The sequence below is a fragment of the Sturnira hondurensis genome, unplaced genomic scaffold (genome assembly GCF_014824575.4).
Source record: "Sturnira hondurensis isolate 20B ecotype Veracruz unplaced genomic scaffold, ASM1482457v3 Scaffold0013190, whole genome shotgun sequence".
NCBI classification, from domain to species: Eukaryota; Metazoa; Chordata; class Mammalia; order Chiroptera; family Phyllostomidae; genus Sturnira; species Sturnira hondurensis.
Genome location: NW_028085821.1, coordinates 1394328 through 1410618, shown reverse-complemented (window position 1 = coordinate 1410618; position 16291 = coordinate 1394328). Strand labels below are relative to the sequence as shown.

The 16291-nt window shown below is 41.6% G+C and overlaps 1 protein-coding gene across 1 annotated transcript in view; it reads right to left on the bottom strand.

The window, feature by feature from the left end:
• Positions 1-16291, bottom strand: part of ANO6 (anoctamin 6) — a 196927-nt gene that overhangs the window by 71894 nt on the left and 108742 nt on the right. The window lies entirely within an intron of this gene.

Below are 16291 nucleotides of genomic sequence, written 5' to 3'. Positions count from 1 at the left end.
AGTTACTTGGTAGAACCACTTAATCATTAAATGTGATTAATTCTCCTCTGCATTCAGCATCAGTTAGTATAAAAACCACCTACTTTTATCAACGCCTCCTCCTTTCCTTCACACTTCTGAGATGTGTTTTGTGCTAAACATATCCAACCTGACACGTTTGATGCCTTTCCCCCTTTCCACCAGGGAACATGTGAAGGTTAACGAGTGTCCAAAGCGTCTCCCAGTCAGCAGGCTATTCCACCTGCAGAATGCACACTGCTGCTGAGGTAACCCAGCTCAAAGCACCTTCATCTCAGCCTCATTTAAGAGGGTGACTTGCCTTTAGCCCTCTCCTAGCGAGGGCACTGAAAGGCCAGGAAAACAGACACATCAGTGCCTTAGGCCACTATTCCATTCTTTTATTTGCAATTTCAGCTATTTTAAACCAATAAACTTTAAGAGTATTTAACGCTATACAAAAATGCTAGGCCCTGTCTTTTTCATCTCAGTCACAGAGTCCGTGAGGCCCCTTCAATTTCTCTTCCTTTCAGTGAAGATGTTACCATTGGTGACAACCAGGGCAGCTGTGAGAGGGAAATTTTATGTAGAGAAAAAAGAAATGAACGGTTTTTCAGAATGGCCAAGAGGAGGTGAGGTGGGGTGGACCAGAGTCACAAAAACCTGGAGACATCTACGAAATGCACAAAAGCAACTTGCTCTCTGTTGCCCACGTCATGTTGCTTTCGGTGGCGCCCTGCAAGAGCTCGCTCAGGTTAAGTTTTGAAGAACTGGGCCTGGAGTGAGAACCACACTTGCACATGACTCTCCCCTTCACGGCCATTGGTTGCGCAGGTGGGCAGCTAGGTCCCAGGTAACCTGGTCTGCACATAGGTCTCTCTTCACGTTATATAGAGGACTATGACCCTCTGTTTGGAGGAAAACCCCTACGGACTTGGCGACAGTTGTCTGGGAGCAGTAACTAGGTCAAATTCCGATACAGTATTATTGGAACGCTCTGCCAGGGAAAAGGGTGCCAATTTTCTGCTGCTGTGCAATCCAGGTTTCCCATCTCTTGGCAGAAGACATTCTACTCGACAGTGGGAAGGAGAGAGAAACTAAATGCTGGCCTGGAAAGAATGTGTAACAAACAAGGGAACTGGCCTAAATAAAGAAGACTGATTTATGAACAAAACTGTGCTATTAAAAAAAAAACCAGAAAAGAAAGACCAGATTTTCCAGTAATAAGTTCTATTACAGGCCTAACTCACCCACCCAACAGGAGTGAAATGACAAAAAACTAAAAAATTAATTTGTCTCCTGAAGTGTCTGCTTTACCTGAAGTAAAAATTTTAAATAATTTCTCAGGGTAAATATAAAGAGTCTTCTTTAAATGACTGGTTACTTAGAGGGAGGTTATTCAAGTCTTGGTTTCCGTACCTTGTCTTGGAGTTTACTCAAAATCTAATCTTTAGTCTTTTCTAACAAGCCAAATGGCACCAAGATGAAACACAAAATACCCCGAAACCCAGCTTTTCCTGTTCAGCGGCTTACATTTAAAAAGTACTTGAAGAGGTGACTTAAAATGTACCAGGTAAAATCATTTGAGAGGTCACAGTTTATGTACAGTAATTGACTTTCCAACTGGGAAATGTATCAGTTCTTCTACCCATCGGGGTAACTTCCTTATTGTTACGCTGGGGGTCTCAGACAAATGTCTTCAATGTCAAGGAAGTCAACAGAGTCTCTAGCTGCTAATACTTCTTCCTTCTTAGAAAAAGTATCAAGCAAATTTCTAATTGCAGTTTGGAGTCCATTAGACATTACATCTGATCACACCCATTGCTCTCTCTGGTCCCAAGGATACAAAATCCCATCAACCCAGCTTTCATTTACTCATTTGCAGTGAGCTAACCTAACGCTGTACTAAAAGTTAAAGGCTACAGTGGTTAAAAGGCATTACCTGTGCTCATCTGGCATTACATCAAAACAAAGCAAAATAATGGCTGTTGGCACGGACATTTATTTCACGCTTGGGATAAAGAGGAGACACACTTGGTCTGTGCGGCAAGGAGGGATGTGAGAAATAAGAGCTTAGCCAAGCAATGTAGGCGATAGTAAGAAAGGAGGTCTCATGTGATTTACTCAAGTGATGTTTTCCAGGCCTCCCTTCTCTCAGCTGGCTTCTATCTGCCTTTCAATCGCGGGCAGCTACTTTAACAAAAGAGCCGAAAGGGAAGAATCCTCCTTAACCAAATCAGGATAAAAAATGCAAGCAACAAAATTACTCTGCTCAGTGCTTCCAAGCTAGAGTTGTGAGTTTGAGGACATGAAAAAAAAACATGATTTTTTTTTTTGCTATTGGTAAAACCAAGGGGCCTTATGACTTTGATTAAATTTAGCTTTAAATCCTAGCTCTAGGAATAACCTCTCTCCCTCTCCTCCTCCTCTCTTCTTCTCCCTCCTCTCACTCCCACCCTCTTTGGAAGGCTAAAAATAACATCTTAACCTAGTATGTTTTCATTCTTGGGTGCTAAGGTGGAATGACCCCCTAGCTACTGTCCCATAAAACCAGACAGAGGGACATCAAAACAGACTGCAGAGCTGTCCTCAAGATATGAAAAAGTTATTCACCACCCTGAACTCACCTCCAACCAACCGGCTCCCAACACGACCCAAACCCTAGCCTACAGCGCTGGTGATTTTGCCCTACATAATCTGCAACCTACGTGCCGCCGGGGAGTTCAGCTTTTGAGCAACAGCTTCCAGTTGTCCTGGGTGGCGCCATTCATAATAAAATAGGCGATATTTCTCCACTGCAGTTCTCGGTGTCCAGCATTTGGCTCTGCTAGCACTGGATGGAGGAACTCTGTAACACTGGCTAGGGACTATGTGTGGGTACTGGCCTTGCCCCAGGAGCAGTTCAAAACTTTATACTATAAGACAGGTGGTTGAGAAAGAATGTCCCAGAGGACACATAGGCAAGTCCAAAGATGAGCATTTTCCAGTAGTTACTCGATAGGAAAATTTCTCCTAAGCAGTCTCTGAATGAAATAAAGCACCAAACTTCTTCTCAAATAGGATGGTATTCTTCAGACATATGAAGGGTCACAGGAGTATATGGTGGTGAGGTCTGATTTCTGGGCCGAGAAGGAAGGGAGAACCTGGGGAAACCGCTGCCTGAACACCCTCGCGCTGGGCCGTGTAGGTCGGTTACAGGTGAAACACCCTGCTGAAGTCCCTGGCATCATCGACACTCAGTGAGTCCATGAAATGACCCGCTGCTTAACATTCATCCAGCAATTCTCAAGTGTCTCATGTAACCCCATTTCACAATAGAGACCTCTACTCCTAGAGCTTAAAATGCCAAGTTTAAGTTATTTGTCCAAGGTCTGGATACAAAGCAGTCAGACTAGGATCTTTGCTCAACCTTTTGTTTTGGCATAAGGGCACTGGAAACTTGCCTTGGGCAGCAAGTGATATTATGATTGTATCTCTCAAATTTCCAAACAGCCTGTTCCTGCCCTGATATGGCTGTCATTGACTGTGAGCTTGGAGAGCCTTCCAGGATTATTTGGGTTAATGGTCTCAACCTCTGCACAAAGCAGCATGCAAGAAAGGTTTCTTGTGTAACAGTAACAGTTGGGGATTACATTATGGAAACAATATCAAAACACAATTAAAGACCAACTGATAGGTGAATGTGGAAAAAACATGTGGCTGTCTGCAGTCTTTAAGACTAGCAAAACAAAATAATTAATTCCAAGAAGAACACAACAAAAAGAAAAACAAACTTCAATCAGAGCAGAGAATGAAAGTAAAAATACAGTATCTTCTATTTCTAATTAAACCCCAATTTGTGCATATAGCAAGTTCTAGGCAAACAAATCTTTAGAGACAAAAGCCTTTAGGTAAACACTTAGGTCTCACAAAATATGAAACATAATGAAATTTTATTAACATGCCATGCAGTTATGGATGAGACATACTCCGAAATGCTTCCTCTGAGTGCAGCACAGTTCAGGCAAACTCAAGGCGTAAGTCTTGGTAACCATTTTTTTCCCCTTTACACAACTGTGCGAAATCACTGCAGGTTAAATTTTATTCCCTACACTAAGAATGCCCGGCAGTGAGAAAACGTAAAGTGCAAAAAAAAAGTACCTAGAACAGCAGGTGGGAGAGGCCAGACACTGAGGGTGGAAAGACGAGCACTGCGAGAAGCAGGGCCGAGAGAAAGAGAAGTCAGGTGTTAATGGCAGGGATAAGGAGAAGTTTGGGGACACACGGGGAGCCACGCAGGAAGGCAGCTCGGAACATGGCGCGCTGTGGGGAAGGAGGGAGCATGTTTTTGATGGGACCCAGGCATCCAGGGCAGTGCTGATGGAAGCGAAGGGTGGTGAAAAGGGGCCCATTCAAGGAGGGTGTGACAAGAATCGAGAGTTCCAGATCTCTTAGGGTCAGGTTCAGGATGTTCCAAGAAAGTCCCCTGGTGGTAACTCTGATGATCAAGATGCACTCAGGAGTGACCCAGAATGATTTTTGTATAAATCACACGTTCTCCTCCCTCACCCTGAGTTCCCTGCTGATCCTTTGCATGCAGCAGGAGCCTGTTTTACTTTTATCTCAGAATGAAAATAGCTTTTATACCCCGATAATAAAAGTGATATATACTTAACACACAAAAAAGTCTGCAGACAGAAAAAAGTATAAGGCAAATACTAAAAGTCGTATGTAATCCCATTTTCCAGAGATGAGTAGAACTTATTTTGGAGTATGCTTTTTAGGTTCTCATTCTCTCTCTCTCTCTCTCTCTCTCTCTCTCTCTCTCTCTCTCACACACACACACACACACACACATACACACATATTAACCAAAATGGTACTGTACTACACATACTATGTTGTTTTAAAACCATCCATCAGACATTTTCTAGCTTGATATAAAGCTCTGCATCATCTTGTTTAATAGCTGCCATGTAATTTAAATAGTTCCTCCTCTGATGAACACATAAGTTGTTTCCAATTTGCTGCTTTCATAAACACTGCTGCAATGAGCGTCTCTGTACATACCCATCTGTGCACATGTTCAGTTACAAGTCCCTCAGGCTGGGTTCAAGAAGCAGATTTTAACTAGCATGGCCTTTTTAAAAGTTTTTGATACAGAGGTTGCAAAATTGTCATTCAAAATATTTATAAAAATGAACACCTCCACCAGGGGAGTATGAAAGCGTCTCTGCTCACCATCACTAGACCTCAATCCTTTGTGCTTTTCCCACGATACTCAATTTGTGTCTCGTTTGTACTTTTTAACTAGAGAGCTCTAACATTAACTCGAGAGCCCAATTGAATTACTGTTCTTGTGAAGTACCTACTACTATTCTTGACTTAATTGAACTCGCTTGTTGCGTAATCACTTCCCAGTGGATTCTCTTGAGGTTTACTGATGAGCTCTCAAAGACCAGACAAACAGACGGAGCACATGGGTGAATGGTAACAAAGAAGCCCACAGAAATGACAAGTCAGTCCCCAAAGAAGAAGCAAGAAATAGCCCAGGGCACTGACAGCTAGCTCTGGGTTCAACATGTTCAACAGCGTGTTCCCGAAAATGTGCAACCTAGCTGGACTGTGCTGTACCAGTGTCAGACGGCCGCACCCTGCCTTCTACCCGCCCAGGAGGAACTTCCCCGTGCGGTTCATGTGGCCCCCGTGTAACTACCAAATGTCAGTCACATCTTTTGACTCATATATTTTATCAAAATATTATATTTTAAAATATTGTATAAATTATTATATTTTTAAAATTTTATAAAATATTATAGGAGATGCCATCACAGGTCTGTGTCTCTCTTCAGCAGTGGTGACGCTGGTGGAGACCTGGGGTGAGACTAACCTCTTAGACATTCCCAGCGAAGCCTTAGAGCGGTGCAGTGAACACTTGTGAGAATGAGTATCTGCCTGGGGGCTAACCTCTTGTGGTTTCAAAATGTCTTGCTTTTACAGTCCCATAAACCATTTAACATCCAAACATTTACCTGAAACTTGTTTGAACCTATTAACATTTTCAGGTCTCACCACCTCCTGGGGAAGAATGAGTTGTAGGTTTCTACCCACATAAGATGGTTGTCTTAAGTTGCACTTTTTGGACCTTTAAGAAATAGCTCCTGATCTTATATTCTGGAATTGGTTAGAACCAAAATAATACTGCTACAAGAAGATCCTCCATGACTTAACAGACTTTCACAATATTCTATCTACCCAACTTTACGATCCTAAGTCTTAAACAGTAATTTTAGCTTGACTTTAAAACCAGAGGTTCCCCTCCACCTATCCTCTTGTTCCTCTTAATCGCACTTCAACTGTCTCTGCATATCTATGCTCAATTCCCGAGAAAGTAACTTATTATTACTCAAAAATATTTACTGGTAGTTCCTATTCACCAAATCCATAGCTGTAGCCCCTGAAATTTTATGCTTTTGAGTGGAGAGCCAATCTCATAGACAGTGACTATAATCCGAGAAAAAAACAGAGAGGGGAGTTTTTCCAGCTATAACTGTTGAGACCATTGAGCTGAAGGACGTACATAAGCTGCAACCGAGGGTGCAAGGCAGCAAGCCCCGTGCTCTTCACCAGGTTCCCGTGTAATTCTTCTCCGGCAGACGGCCTTACAATTACCACCCGTCACTGCCGAAAGCTCTTCGTCTTTCACAGGAGGTTTCCATTTCCAGTTTAAGAACGATCCTGAGTTATTTTTAGCTTTTCAGCCGCTCAGGGCTTACAACACAAGGCCCTGTCACCAACTGAAACTCCCTGTCCAACTGTTGTGTCACGTGTACCCCCGGCGGCAGTCTCCTCAGACCACTTCTCTGGGAACCCACGGCCGCAACCTCATTGAGGGCGAGAGGAAGAAAAACAAATCAGAGCATCCTGTGCCCCGCAGAGCAGAGGACTGTGACAACTGCCATCAGCTGCTTAATGTTTGTCACAGATAACACTTTCCGTCCTCTAACGAAAGAAGCAGTGTACAGGAATGGCTGTTCTTTGTGGTCTGAAAAGGATGGTGCAGGTAGGATTCCAAACAAAATTTATGAAAACCAAATGACTCGTTTAAAACAATGGCACAAAAATGTTTTAAACTGACTATAGGTAATAAATAACTGTACAAAAATATACCTCCCATCAATTATTAGAATTTTTCAAGAAATAAAGTACTGTGAGGAATGAGTTTTCCAATGAACTATACCAATTTTAAAAAGGTTACTTGAACCTTTTTGTGCTCAAAATTTTCTCAGATGTGGTACATAGGATTTTTTAAAAATTTCTCAGAGAGGATATTGAATGTATTACTACTACTGTTCTTCTTCCTGTTCTTATCATTACTATGGAGACTAAAATGAAGGGAACCCCCAAATAAGAAAAGTCAAAATGGCAGAAGAGGTAAACACTGTGCTCACCTCCTCCCACAACCACATCAAACCTGCAACTAAACAACCGGACAGCCCTCACTGAGAAACACCTGAAGACTAGCTGAACAGAAGGGCTACCCAGAAGAGGCCAGCAGGAGACTGGTAGGAGTGGTGGATACGTGGTATGGGCTGGTCTCACACCCACGTGTGGTGACTGGGATCAGGGAGGACATGTTGCCTGCGGAGGTCCCGGCTGAGGAATGAGGGGTCATAGCCTCACATCAGACTCCCCAGTCAGGGGCACCAGTGCTGGGAAGAGGAGCTCCCCCAACACCTGTGTGAAAACCAGTGGGGATTGTCTCTGAGAGAGGAAAGGCTGCAGGAGTCCCAGGCATCCCTCTTGAGAAGAATGAGCATGGATTTGCTCACTCACAAATTCACTTGCACTAAGCTTACAGGGGCCACAGCTCCTAAAGCACCAGGGAAACACTGTACACAGAGAGAAGGATTTGATTAGCTTCAAGGCAAGGGCTGGAGGGGCAGGGGCTAGGGTAGCTCTCTCCAGGGAAGGGCGCACAGGCAGGTACCAATGTTCCTTCCCCACCCAATCACCCTGGCACAGGCTCTTGCCAAATGGAAGTGGAGCTCTCCATCAACCTAACATATTTGCCCCACCCCAGTGAATCCCTGAAATCTTTCCCAACCCAACTTGTGCACCAGCTCAAGCCACTTCCAGCAACTTTCCACATAAGCAGCCTGCATTGCCTTGTGAAGCAACCTTCCCCCAAACTCTCAAAGACCTGCGAACCCCATACAAACAGTGGCTGGCCTTGGCATGCCCTGTACCTCTTGCTAAGAGACCCCAAGCCTAGCAAAAGCAGTGACTAGTCTCAACTTGCATTGTAACTCTCAGGTGGCCCCGAGCCTGGTATAAGCTCTGGCCTGTGTTGGCTTCAAACGTTGCTTCAACTAAATGGCCACAAGCCTAGCACAAGTGGTAGCTGGCCTCAGCTCACATCGTGGTGCCCATCTACCGGTCCCAAGCCCTGGCATGAGTGGAAACTGGCTTTGGTTCACAGCACAGCCTCTCCCAAGTCCCTCTAAACAGTAACCAACTGCAGATCATCTTGTAGCTCGCACCAGGTGGCCCAAAGCTGGCCACAATCAGAAGCTGAACTTATCCTGCACTTGAGCACCTCCTAGAAGGTCACAGAACTAACACACCTGGAGGACAGCTTCAGAACACAAGAGCACCATCCAACCCGCTCTACGAATGGCACACCTGACTCAACTGGCACCAGGGCTCTGCTAAAGAGACATCTGCTCTGTGGGATCAGCCCACATACAACAGCTTATCTGCCGTAGTCACAGCTAACCCTTACAGGTGGACAGCCTGAGGTCAATCCCATCTACTGATGTGCCAACAGCAATCAAAACTAACTACAATAGGAGGGTACACAACCCACATGAAGGGCACCCCTGGAGCACCCAGATCAGGTGACCAGGGAGACTGTGCCACTGGGTCCCACAGGACACCTACTTCATAAGGCTTCTCTGCTCAGACTAAGACATAATGGATCTACCTAATATATAGAAACAAACACAGGGAGGCAGCCAAAATGAGGAGACAAAGAAACATGCCCCAAACAAAAGAACAGAACTAAACCCAGAAAAATAACTAAACAAAATGAACACAAGCAATCTAACAGATACAGAGTTCAAACCACTGGTTGTAACAATGTTGAATAAACTTAGGGGAAGAATAAATGAACTCAGTGAGAACCTAAAAAAGGAAAGAAACCATAAAAAATCCAGAAATGAAGAACATGAAAATGAAAATGACGAATACATCAGAGGGAATCAACAGCAGATTAGATGAAGCAAAGGGATGAATAACCAATCTGGAAGATGAGGTAGCAGAAAACATCTACACAGAAAAACAAAAAGAAAACATAATTTTCATAAAATGAGGATAGTTCAAGAGACCTTTGGGACATCACGTGTACCGACATTTGCATCACTGGATACCAGAGAGAGATGACAGCAAGGGACTAAAAACCCATTTGAAGAAATAATGACAGAAAACTTTTTAACCTGGTGAAGGAACAAGCCCAGGAAGCACAGGGAATCTCAGACAAATCCAAAGAATCACACACTAAGACACATCATAATTAAAACACCAAAAGTTAAAGACAAATAATTTTATAAGTAACAAGGAAAAAGCAGTTAGTTACATACAAGTGAGCTTCCAAAGTACTGTCAGACGATTTCTCGACGGGAGCTTAGCATGACAAGAATGACTGGCACTAGATACTCAAAGTGATGAAATGCAAAGATTTACAACCAAGGCTACCCAGCAAGGCTATCGTTTAGAATTTATGAGAGGTAAAGAGTTTCCCAAATAAGAAAAAGCTAAAGGAATTCATTACCACTAAGCCAGTGTTACAGGAAATGCTAAAAGGACTTCTTTAAATAGAAAAGAAAAAATAAAAAGTATAAAAAAGGGAATACAGGAAAGAGAAGATGCTCACTCACAAAGGCAAACAGTAAAGCAGAGGATCAACCAACTATAAATTCAGTACAAAGTTTAAACGACAAAAAGTACAAAAATTGTATTTAAAATTATAAACTAAAGCACACACAGAGACAAAAAAAGAAGTAAAAAATTATGAACACATAAACATGGAGGGATTAGTAAAAGCTGCAGTGATTTTAGAATGTGTTCCAACTTACGCAACCATCAACTTAATATAAACATATCAACTGATATACACATAGCTTAGTATGTTGTAGACCGCTCTGCCTGGTTTTAGGAATTGCATCTGTACCCCTTGTGGCTAAGGGTGAGGGAAGACCTTTGGAATGCAAGCCGCAGGAGACAAAGCTTGTTTCTGGTAGCAAATGCGGCCTCTCCCTGCCCCCAAAGCTTGGTTGGAAGTCAATGATGGGTAAGACCCCTCACAGTGGGGGGGCAACCTAAGTCAGACTGGATCACTTGGGAGGCCTTCATGGAAGGACTGTGGGGGGGCTGCAACAAAGAGCCATGGACTCTCACTTCCCAGCTTTGACACAGCCTGAGTCCCCATGTTCTCTGGGAGAAGTGCTTCCTGGCTCTAATCCCCTTAAACCTGAATACCTGCTGGGGAGAGGTGCAGCTCCTCACCTTGCTAGAGCGTGTCCTGGGGAAAAATCTGGCATCACAAAGACTTGTTGATAAACCTGTGAAATCTGCTCTGCTAAGAGTGCTTTCATTCATATGATAAGGATCTGAGAGGAAATGAGTATGTCTCCCAAAGTTTCTGCAACTCTCTTCCTGACAGACACTGACTCAGACTCTGAAGCCCTCAGATTTCTTTGAAATGCTATCTACTGTTTGATCCTTGCTGCCCTGTGTATTACAACCCAATAAAAGGCTATGGAGCAGGGGGCTCAGGGCCTTTTTCTCCTGGGAGTAATTGGCCACAGCCCACTCCTCCTCCCCAAACAGATCACATCATGTCTCAGTCATTATTCACTTTTGTCTGTGGCACTTGGGGGGACTCACGAGAGAAGCAGCCCCCACATCAGTATATATGAAGCATGCAGTAACTACAAAGCAAAAATACACAAGAAATAAAAAGGAATTCAAACACAACATTATAGGAAGTTATCAACACAGAAGAGCAGAGAACAAGAGAGTAAGAAAGGAAAAGGGAAGAACTGCAAAAACTATTAAAAAACAATTAATGGTAAGAATAACTTATCTATCAATAATTACTTTAAATGTAAATGAATGAAATGCTCCAATCAAAAGACAAAGAGTGGCCAAATCATCAACTGAAAAACAAGACTCATACATAAGCCACCTTCAGCAGACTGACTTCAGATCTGAAGACACTCATAGACTGAAAGTATAGGGATAGAAAAAGATATTGCATGCAACTGAAAATGGAAAATGAATTTGGAGTAGCAATACTTGTATCAAACAAAACAGACTTCAAAAGGGGCTGTAATAAGAGACAAATACGTGATTTCACGATAATAAAGGGACCAATCCCAAAAGAGGATATAACTCTAGTATACATTTATGTAACCAGCACAGGAGCACTTAAATATAAAAAGCAAATTATTAACAGGCATATGAAGAGAGATCAACAGTAATACAGTCCCAACAGGAGACTTTAACACCTCACTGAAATGAATGGACAAATCTTTTAGCCAGCAAATCAGCAAGGAAACACCTTAAATGACACATATAACCAGATGGATACTTTTAATGGATACTTTTAAATATTTCACCCCAAAGCAGCAAGATATACATTCTTTTCAAGTGCACATGGAAAATGTTCCAGAACAGACCACACATTAGGACACAAAACAAGTCTCAGTTTGAGAAGACTGAAATCAGACCAAGTATCAAATCCAATCACAATGGTATGAAACTAGAATCAGTCACAAAAAGAAAACTGAAAATCCCACAAATAATAAGTGCATCAACAAGATTAAGAAGTGAATAAAAACATACCTTGAAACAAGTAAAAATGAAAACACGGTGCCAAAATCTGTGGGACACAGCCGATGCAGTTAGGAAGGAAAATCACAGCAATGCAGATCTACCTCAAGAAACAAGAAAAACCTCAAACAAACAAGCTGACCTTACACCTAAAGGGCTTGAAAGAGAACAAAGACCAAAGTGAGTAGAAGGATGGAAGTAATAAAGATCAGAAAAAAACCAAAATAGTCTAAAAAAACTGATACAAAAGATCAAGGAAACCAAAAGCTGGATCTTTAGAAAGGTAAAATTAATAAACCTTCAGCAAGGCTCATTAAGAAAAAAAGAAAGAGAGAGAAAACCCAAATAAATACAATCATATATAAAAGAGAAGTAACAACCAATCTCACAGAAATACAAAGGATCCTAAGAAGAAACAATGAACAACTATATGCTAACATATTGGACAACCTGGAAAAAATGAATAGATTCTTAGACACATGCAATCTTCCAAGACTGAATAAAAAAGAAACACAAAATCTGAATGGACAACCACTACAAAATTGAATCAATAATAATAAAAAAAAACCCAGAAAACAAAAACCAAAAAACTCAACAGACAAAAGCACGAGCTTCACAGGTAAATTTTATTAAATATTTAAAGAAGAATTAACACCTATCCTTTGCAAACGATTCCAAAAAATTGAACACGAGTAAAGACTCCCGAGATCATTTATGAGGCTACCATTACCCTAATTCTAAAACCAGACAAAGACAGAACCAAAAGAGAAAATTGTAGGCCAATATCCCTGATGAACATAGATGCAAAAATCCTCAATGAAATGTTAGCAAACTGAATTCAGCAATACATAAAATAAACATCATGCATCATGATCAAGTAAGATTTACTTTGGGGATGCAAGGCTGGTTCAATATCTGAAAATCAATTAACATGACACACCATATGAACAAAAATGAGGCATTTGATCATATCAATAGATGCAAATCAAAACATTAACGGCATTTTTCACAGAACTAGAATAATTCTAAAATTTATATGAAACCATAAAAGATTTCAAATAGCCAAAGGTATCTTGAGAAAGAACAACAAAGTTGGAGGTATCATGCCACCTGCCATCAAATTGTGTGCAAGGCTATGGTAATTAAAACAGCCTGGTACTGGCATAAAAACAGACACACAGATCAACGGAACAAACTAGAGAGCCCAGAAATAAACTTACACCTACATGGTCAATTAATTTCTGACAGAAGAGGTAAGAATATACAACAGGGTAAAGACAGTCTCTTCAATAAATGGTGTTGGAAAAACTAAACAGTTACACGCAAAAAAAAGGAAAGAAACTAGACCACTTTCTTTCACCATATACAAGAATAAATGTATTAAAGACCCAAAACCATTAAACTCCTAGAAGATAACGTAGACAGTAAATTATTTGACACTGCACGTAGTAATATTTTTCTGTGTCTCCTTGGGCAAGGAAATAAAAAATCAATCCATCAATTAATCAATGTCAAACGAAAAATTGTTTGCACAGCAAAGGAAGTCAGCAACAAAATGAAAAGACAACCTACCAAATATGAGAATATATTGGCCAATGATACACTCCATAAGGGCTTACTATCCAAACTACATAAAGAACTCATACAATTTAACATCAAAAAGACAAACAACACTTTTAAAAATGGGCAGGGGAACTGGATGGACAGTTCCTCGAAGAGGACACACAGATGGCCAATAGACATATGAAAGATGCTCAATGTCACTAATCAGCAGGGAAAGGGAAATGGAAATTAAAATGATGAAATATCACCTCAAACCTGTCAGAAAAGCTATGATCAATAAATCAGCAAACCCATGTTGGTGAGGATGTGGTAAAAGGGAGGGAACCTTCACGTACCACTGCTGGGACTGCAGACTGGTGCCGCCACTACCAAAAACAGTATGAATGGTCCTCAAAAACTAATAATAGAACTACCTTACAACCCAGCCTGGTACTGATACTTTCCACTTCTAGGTATATATTTTTAGAAATCCAAAACACTAATTCAAAAAGGAGGTATGTGTTCCTATGTTCACTGCAGCATTACGTACAATGGCCAAGATGTGGAAGCAACCTGTGTCTGTGGACAGACACCTAGACAAGGAAGACATGGTGCGTGGGTACAACTGCACATTACTCAACCATAAAAAAATAAAATGTTGCTACTGTGACAACATGGATGGACCTATAGGGTATTATGCTAAGTGAAATAAATTAGAGAGAAAGACAAATACTGTATGACTTCACTTATATTTGGGATATAAAAACAAAATAAATTGAACAAACAAAACAGAATCAGAGAACAAACTGTTTGTCGCCAGATGGGCAGGGGTTGGGGGGGTTTGGGGAGATGGGGAAAAGGTGAAGGGATTAAGAAGTATAAATCGCCAGTTACTGAACAGTCACAAGGTGGTGAAGCACAGCATTTAAGGGAATGTAGTCAATAACACTGCAATAACAACACGTGGTGGCAGACGGACGCTAGATATACTGGGGCGATCACTCTGTAAGTTATCTAAATGTCTAATCACTATGTTGCATACCTGAAACTAATATAATATTGTATGTCAATGGAAATACAAAAACATCTAAAAAACAAAACATGGGCTTTGGCATCTGGCAGAGCTGGATTCAAATTACAACTCTGCCACATACAACTAGCCAGCTGCCTTGGTGTGTATCTTTTATCACTTTATAACTAAATTTATTCTTCTGTAAAAGTGGGGAAATCACTGAAAGAGACGCAGGGTTAGAGTGAAGAGTGAGATGATGCATGCAATGCAATATAACACAAGTCCTGAAATACAGTAAAAGCCCCAATGTGAGCTGCTGGTGTTTGCTATTTCAACATGGTACAGTTCTTTACTGACCTCTAGCTTGGCTGGGTGTAGTCACATACTTTATAACCTCTAGGAACTTCTGCCTGCATCTTGTGTTTTCCTCTGTCGTATTCAGAGTACGAGGGTCACTTCTTTTGCTACCACTCTACCTGTTTTTAGTAGGCATTCCACGGCCTTTTCTTTTGCTGCTTTGAACTAGACTGTCACATTAGCTAAATTTGTTGAATTCTTTGGAATTAAGCCTCAGTGCTTTGCTTTTGGACACCAGAGGATTTTTAGCTTTTTTAAAAGTTTTGAGTGAAATGTGATTGAAGTGGAGAGCCCCATCCCACAAATGAATAAAATATGTTAAATATTATTGTCATTATATTATATTTTCTCATCCCCCCCAGTCTATTTCAAAAGAGGTCTTGTGGTATCTGGCATTAAACAGAATGAAAACAAGTAAGATTAATGAATTATAAAATAGAGATAGAGAATCAAAGCCAGAGAAAGGAGGAGGAGGAAAATGTACTGACCATCGGGACAATGTAATTGTTGTGATTTTAACATGGCATTTGGCACAAAGCCTTCTGGAGGCAGGGCAGAAAGCAAACGTGTTCCACGATTCCGTCCTTGTTATCAGGAAAAAAAAAAAGAAGAAAGCAGTCTGATTCGGAGGGAGAAGGAAAAAGTCTCATGTTAGACCTTATATGGAAACACCCAGTTTTCATCTACTTCTCTAACAATGTCCTTGGCCTGGACTTAGAGTTATAAAATGTAATAAACTACTGACCTCTGATTTTTTCATCTTTAGTTCTCATATCACTCCTACCCTTGAGGCAGTCAGTCTGTGTTTCACTGTCCCACCTACTGCCATCACTGCAGTCTGCACAACTAACTCTCACAAAACAGGTCACAATTACTACCCCAATCGGTCTCCTTACACTCAGCTGTCCTGTCTGCCAATTCGCCTGAAGCACTGTCAGGGCCTGGGTGTGCCCACACCACCACCTCGGCCAAGTCACAGGATTCAAACCCCTTCAGCTACTCCCAGGGACCTATGGAGAAAGTGCCAACTTTTCAAATGGGTATTCAATATCCCTCATAATCTGATTATAGCCCATGTCCAACCATCCTTGCCAATCAGTATTTGGCTATGTCATGCTGCTTCCTGCCCCCCGTTCTCTGTTCACATGATTTGCCCTCTTTTTCCTTCTTCCCACCTATCCAAACCTTAATTGCTCAAGGTCCAGCTCAGTTCTTCTTCCATGAAGCCTTCTTAACAACTTGGGTTCATGTTTCTTCCGCCCTCACTCCACCACTGTTCATGTCAATCAATGTGTTTGTGGACTTCTGGGGACTCCCAAGACCCTTTCTGGGGGCACAGAAGGTCACAAGCATTTTCATGATAATACTAAGATGTTATCTGTCTTTCTCACTGTGTTAACACCTGCAGTGATATTGCAAAAGCAATTGTGCCAGCGCCTTAGCACAATTCAGCAGTGGTACCAAACTCTGAGTCATTACTGTATTCTTCACAACCACAGACAGTAAAAA